At 45.5% G+C, this 6,472-nt stretch overlaps 1 protein-coding gene across 2 annotated transcripts in view; it reads right to left on the bottom strand.

Moving 5' to 3' along the window:
* Positions 1-6,472, bottom strand: part of LOC100747447 — a 132,283-nt gene that overhangs the window by 113,586 nt on the left and 12,225 nt on the right. The window lies entirely within an intron of this gene.

Below are 6,472 nucleotides of genomic sequence, written 5' to 3'. Positions count from 1 at the left end.
GGCTACGTGCGGCGACTGGCTGTCGCCTCGAGCCCAAGCTCATTATCACGACTCTCGAACAATTACAATCGGATCGAATAACTGCAATTGTTTAATTACAGCTATCGTAGACTCTAGATTACAATGTTGCGGGGTTATCCAAAATTCCAGAGGCTCCGGTGTTCTTTCGTCTCCGACATGTATATCGTCGACGATGAGTTGGCGTATAGGGACGCGATACACTGGCACGATATTCGTTGAGGATAGAGCAAGGCTCTTGGAGCTTTGTTATAGTTGATTAACCCGTCACTGACATGTTCACTTTTCTAGCGGCGCAGAAGAAGTAGTTGACTTGACCCTCCTGATGGCGTAGAAGAAGTAAAGTACAGTGGCAATGCTACTGTAACGTCGATTCACATCAGAGACCAGGCCACACACCGCGGACAGGGTGGCACCCAGACGTCTGCACATTCTTGGTGCGTACCCTCGATAGTCTTAAGTACCCACCAGGGGTCTTGGCATTTTCATAGTTAAGGTCCTTCGGACCAAGCGAGTATTTCTTGTCTTAGATTTCCCTTTACGTTTATCGTTTACCACGTGTTAGCCTAGGAAGTTGGTTTTCTTCACATCATTATGTTCCGTTGGCAACTTTCTCGCGAGGCACGGTGTCTACTACCCTCGCTTCCTTAACCAAAATTGTCATCGACAAATCCGATAGTCCCTTGTCCTTAGACACACTCATCCCTAGCCTTCCTCAGACATGGTATCGCCAGAAAGACTCACTTATTTTGTATCCTTGGAATAGTCAACATATCTTTACCGATCTCTACCCTTATAACAGTCGCGTACTTAACGTCTCGTTGTAACTAAGTCTCACATAACGTGGTTGGAGTGAATTGTGATTCATGTTAATTCAGTGTGTGTTACATTGTGATTGCTGAATTCGTAATAAAGTTGAATTAAAACAAAATTAATAGTTGTGTTAGCTATTTTATTTCATCAACCAACCCTTAAGTTTACGTGACACTATGTCGGAGGAAAGCTAGCGCACGGGACCATCGGATTTGTTCATGACATTTTTGGTCAGGAAAGTGAGGACAGTATACGTTGCTCCTGATTGGATAAACGTAGGTCGGTGGACTAGGAAGGGTCTTAGCCGCCCTCGATAGAAAGTTGCTAGTGGGAAGCATCGTACGTGAGAAAAACTAACTTTCCCGTGTCAAGATGTAGTAGACAATAGTCTTTGGAAAAGGATTTGGAAAAACGATATTCCTTGGGTCTGAAGGACCTTAGCTAGCAAATTACTGGGGTTTATGATGGGTCCTTAAGACTGTTGAGGGCACGCAGCAAGGATGAGCGGTCATCTGGTTCCCGTCTGACCAGCGGTGTATGGCCTGGTCTAGGTAGAGGATCGCCCGACGTAACACAGAGCATTAGCTCAATCCCATAATTCAATTATCACGACAACGTTAAAATATCCGATATTAAAATAATATGTAAATGGTAGATATAATTAGTAACAGATATTAGGACAATATAATATTGAAAGGAAACATTGCGTTATTTATTGGAATATCGCGTGAGTATTACGAAACTAGCCTAACGCCGTGACACCTAATTAACAGCGACAGATACACCGGTCTAGTAACTCAAAGCTGAACCATCAAAGCAATGTTCGTGTATCTAGCGTTCAAAGTGCTCTGAGGGCCAAATTCGTCAGAACGATGATAATAGATGGGAGAAGGGAAATTCGAATTTCTTCGAGGCGATTGGAATTCAGGATGACGCTCTGAATGGAGGAATCAGAGATCGAAACAGAGTCGGAGACAGTGGAGTGGAAAGCAGCTGGAACAGCGGTTAAACAACGAGGCAGAGTGGAAGAGAAAACCATGAGGAAGCAGAGTACGATATCGTCGGCCGTTAACGTAATTTCGTTTTCGAACTCGATCGAAACTCGCGCGGCACAGCCTCGAAAGTTGGCTCGTTCCCGTAGCAAGACTCGAGGATTCAGCCAGCCACGGATCGGCGCCTTTATTTCGATAATCCCTTTCGTTGAGCGGTTCAGAAAGGGTGAAAGGTAAAAGTCCCCTTGGGAATCGTACGACGATACCGAGATCACCGTAATTAACCCTATAGAGGGCTAATTAAAAATTAAGGCCAATTATCAGTTGCCATTTGCCCCGGTGAGCTCTGCTCGCAACCAGATCACGAAAATTTTACCTTTCGGTAATCTCTTACGGTTGGCCGTGCAACGCGTCTAATATTAATCGGGCAACGACTAGTGTCAGCCAGGATTTAAAGGGATTTTTTTCGCAACCGTTGGAAACGAGAGTTTGTACAGCCGACTGGAAACGAGGAAATATCAGCGGATCGCAGTCGCTTCAATCCTCTCTCTATTTCACTGGATTAGCCGCGGAACCGTTGCCATCTGTCCTTCTCCACTCGCCTTCCTTTTTCACGCGCAAGATTTCCATCGAGGTACGCGATCCACCAGATTCTTCGCCCGTTGTCCATGACAAAAGCGATCCACGGATATTCGTCGAACCTTACTCGTTAATTCCATCCGAGGGACAACTTGGCGCGAGATACACTCGAGCTCGCCGCTTGGACCCCAAGTTTCTCGTTATCGTTCGTTTTTCAGAGCATCGAGGGAACGCGAGATCCAGTCGACTGCCGCGTTATACTACGAGTAATCCCCCCGCCAACTTTACCCACCGAGTTTCGCTTCGCCCTTTGCGTAATTTATTTCGCTCTAACTAACTTATCGATCGACCGATTTTCGCCTATCCTTCGGAGCAAACGGAAGGAAGATCGCGAATTCTACGTCTACTTGATCGCGTAAACGTGATTTAATAGGTGAAAAAGAAGGTTAGATTCGCTGGAACTTTTGAAGCGTTCAGGCTCGAATAGCACCCTAATTTAGATCTCGCCTCTATGGATGATTTGCTTAGGTTCAGGTTAGGTTCAACTGCTTATGTTGGATCAACGTTACGCTCGCCTACTTATCTTCGATCTACGTTAGCTTCTGCTTCGCTTGTAATTGAATTTGATTTGGGCCTTGAGTCTCTGGCTGATTCAACTTGGATCTAACTGAGGATTCGACTTGAGCTTTCAGTCAAGCGGTCGGTCTAGTCTACAATTGTGCTTATAATAGTCTCAGCTAGATTTACATCACAGGCCTAGACAATGTCTATGTTAGAGCATAAATCTGGGTTAAGATTGGTGGGAAATGTTATCGATACGCTGGTTGAGTTTGAACTAGATACGAATGCACGTACATTAGGACTGTAATTGTACTTATGTGGCCTGAGTCAGGTCCACGTTAGTTATCGTATTAAGCCGTGGGTAACTCGGAAAGTCATGTACTCGCTAGTTTTGCTCCCGTCACCTGACACACTTGACCTTCTTCTATGCAAGAAAAAGGGTAGATAAAAGGGACGATAACTGGAAAGTCGGTTCACGATCACATAAGAGTGATTTCGCTTAGACCGTGCAAGATTGATCAGCGATTTCGGTGCTCGTTAACACGGCCACACAGGCTTCGTCTAATTTCCGTACGATTATCGGTGTCGCGTTCGTTGTTTTGCTGTGTCTTAAGATCTTTAACGAGCACTCTTTTCTCCACAACGAGGGATCAAAGCGCTGTGAAACGTTCCGTACATCGCTCGAACGAGAAATTTCACGAATCTTCACGCCGTTAGTTCCACCGATGAAACAACTATTATTTCAACTGTTCTCAGTTAGACAGGTTTTACTACCGACTGACTATTTTATGCTAAGCTAGAACACAGCATGTTCGGAGTTGCCACAGTGTTATAATCTGACAAATTACGTATCACAGCGAACCGTGCACTTTTTTTTCAACTTCCAACTAACGAGTAAGAGTGGACGAGACAATTTGCTACTAATGTGAAAAATTCAGTTGGAACCTGCAAGCGTGAAAATTACAGAAGCTTGTCCATGATGACCAATAAACATCTTAATTATAGGAATTGTCAGCTTGATATCATCTTCGAGAATATTCGAAATACTTGAAAACACAGGAAAGATACTATAAAACAAGAGCAACGAGAAAACAAGAGGAATTCCTGGTGAGAAGTTTTCGATATGAAAGCGAACACGTTTCAGAGACTCGAAAGTTAACCGTGTCTTATTTCAATCCTCCTACTGTACCCGGCACTGTACCACCCAATTGCAACTTCAGATTAATACAGCTTTTTTGTATCGAGCATTGCCAGAATCAGACATTTTCAGTTTCGTTGGCAAATTAATTGCTTACTAAACTTGCCAAAAACCTAATTACGCTTTTTCATAATTCATTTATTCTCTTGCTGCATTGCTGTTAAAACTGTCCTAGAGTACCTTACCTTGGGTCTAGCTTAGCCTAAGCTATGTAGGTCTCTGGTACTATGGATATCTGTAGCTATGGTAGGTCTAGGTTAAATCTAAGCTAACGTCTGCTTCGAAGGAATCTAGGTTTAAATCTAGATGAAAGTTTGATCATTTTGCAAGACGAGAGCACTCGCTGTTAAAGTTATTAGAGAAGAAGAAGAAGAAGAAGAAGAAACTACGTCAGCCGACGTGCAACAAAATTAAAATCCTACTTCAAAAAGTGAAGCCATACTTCGCGTTATGCATCGCTGCAGTCATCTAATTACACCCTCGACCATTCTCAAACTATAGTCCCACCCAGTTGCGTGATCCTTTCTATTACCTCACACACCTCGACGCCTCGCGCTCTCCTTCCTCAATCTTTTTTTTTTTTTTCTTCCCAAAGGAAGGTTCATCGGAAAAGCTCTCCCTGGCAATTTTCAAGCCTAGTTTTTCACGACCATTCGACTCAGCAAGGTCGTTCATCACCGGGCATTTTACGCACGGGCCAACTGGTCAAACTGACGCGTTGCTTTCGGCGGACGTCTCTGTTTGCCGCTGGCCATGCGAACGACGTTATTAAAATTACGCGCGGCCGAGCACGCGAACCCATTCCCTTTCGCGCCGGGAATTTTAAGTTCGACCACCGGGATTCCATGAATAACGCGGCCAAGCACGTAACGCGCGCGCGAGACCGGAGCCATGTCCGGAAAACTGCGCGTAAATGTCTCCGTGTGCACATGGCCCAATCCCGGATAAGTACAGATATTACAGGCGTGCATATTACACGCAGCTCCGTGCAGATGTATTCGCCTGATTTGTTGTATTCACGCCGGTCCAGCGTTGGATTCGCGTTACACGCCTGGCCATTCACGCCGCATTAATCGGCTGCAACCGGAACGCGCCGCGTTTTCCATTTAGTCGATAGACCCTGCAACGACGGATCACCATTTTTCTTCTCTTTTTTTCTCCACCGATTTTTTAACGTAGGATAACGTGTAGCGTCGAGGAAGCTGGGTCTAAAGCAGAATACGAGAGGCCAAAAAGCGATGTAAAAAGTTAACCTGTCATATTTACGTCTCGCTCTCGTTCCCAACACGGAATTCGTTTAGCAACGTGGAGGACTCGCTAGGTTCGGAGTAGCATTCGTCGAGAAGCAAGACGAAGAAACGACATGAAATATAACTAATGAAAGATGGCGACTTGGACCAAAGGAGGGAAGATGGTTGACGAAAAAACGAGCGAAAAGTGCCCTGCGAGCCTTTTACATGCGAGGCTTGCTCGCGGAGGAAATTGAATTTGAAAATGTTGGGGATTCCGCGCAAGTAGAATGGGTCTGTATGGGGTCAGCCATGCAGGGAACCATCATTTCGTAATCGCCACTGTTCTCTACTGGGTGAATTAGAGTGGCTGTATTATTTATACGAAAGCTGTGTCCACATACTGTAGCCAGAACCATCTCGTGCAGCCCCGACCAACCGTATTCCTTAATCTTTTCCTCGATTAATGTTACAACGAGTCCAGACGGCGAATATAGCATTCCCGCTGCGCGAAATTCCCAGATACGTTCTACATCCTGCAACTATGAACACCAGGACGTACAAAAGGGATGAAAAACTGTTACCGTATGGTTCTACAGGCTGATCCATATACCAGAATCCTCGCATTTTTCGTTCAAATAGCATTTGGAAATTTCCGTTTGTTCGCCGAGATCACGTTAGCTCGTTCAATCACATAATTCATAATCAGTGGAAATCAACGTCGATGAACGAAAGCAATCAGCCCCTTCTGCTACCATGACTGATCAATCCCATATCGTATCAGCCAGCCGTATCATACCATGAGAGGCAACAACACATGGTGGAAGTAGGGAACGAAGGAAAACAATCAACTGGCAGCAAAAATCCGTATAATTCCTAGCGGAAGAGTCGCCGGGAGCGGGTCGCCCGGAGCGTAGCGTATTTCCCCCCAATTTCGTTAGCGCCTGCACACACGCAACGCAGCGAACGAGGTAGCCTCGCGCAGCGGCAGAGCGAGACGGAGAACTTTGCAGCGATCATCGACTTGGGTTGCTGACGCGTGCGCATTGGCCAAGGCACGAACTCGCCCTGTCTCGGTCGGT

Source organism: Bombus impatiens, unplaced genomic scaffold, assembly GCF_000188095.3.
Source record: "Bombus impatiens unplaced genomic scaffold, BIMP_2.2 scf_0320, whole genome shotgun sequence".
In the NCBI taxonomy this organism is placed as follows: Eukaryota; Metazoa; Arthropoda; class Insecta; order Hymenoptera; family Apidae; genus Bombus; species Bombus impatiens.
The sequence above is the reverse complement of the archived record's forward strand: the minus strand, read 5'-3'. Positions and strand labels throughout refer to the sequence as shown.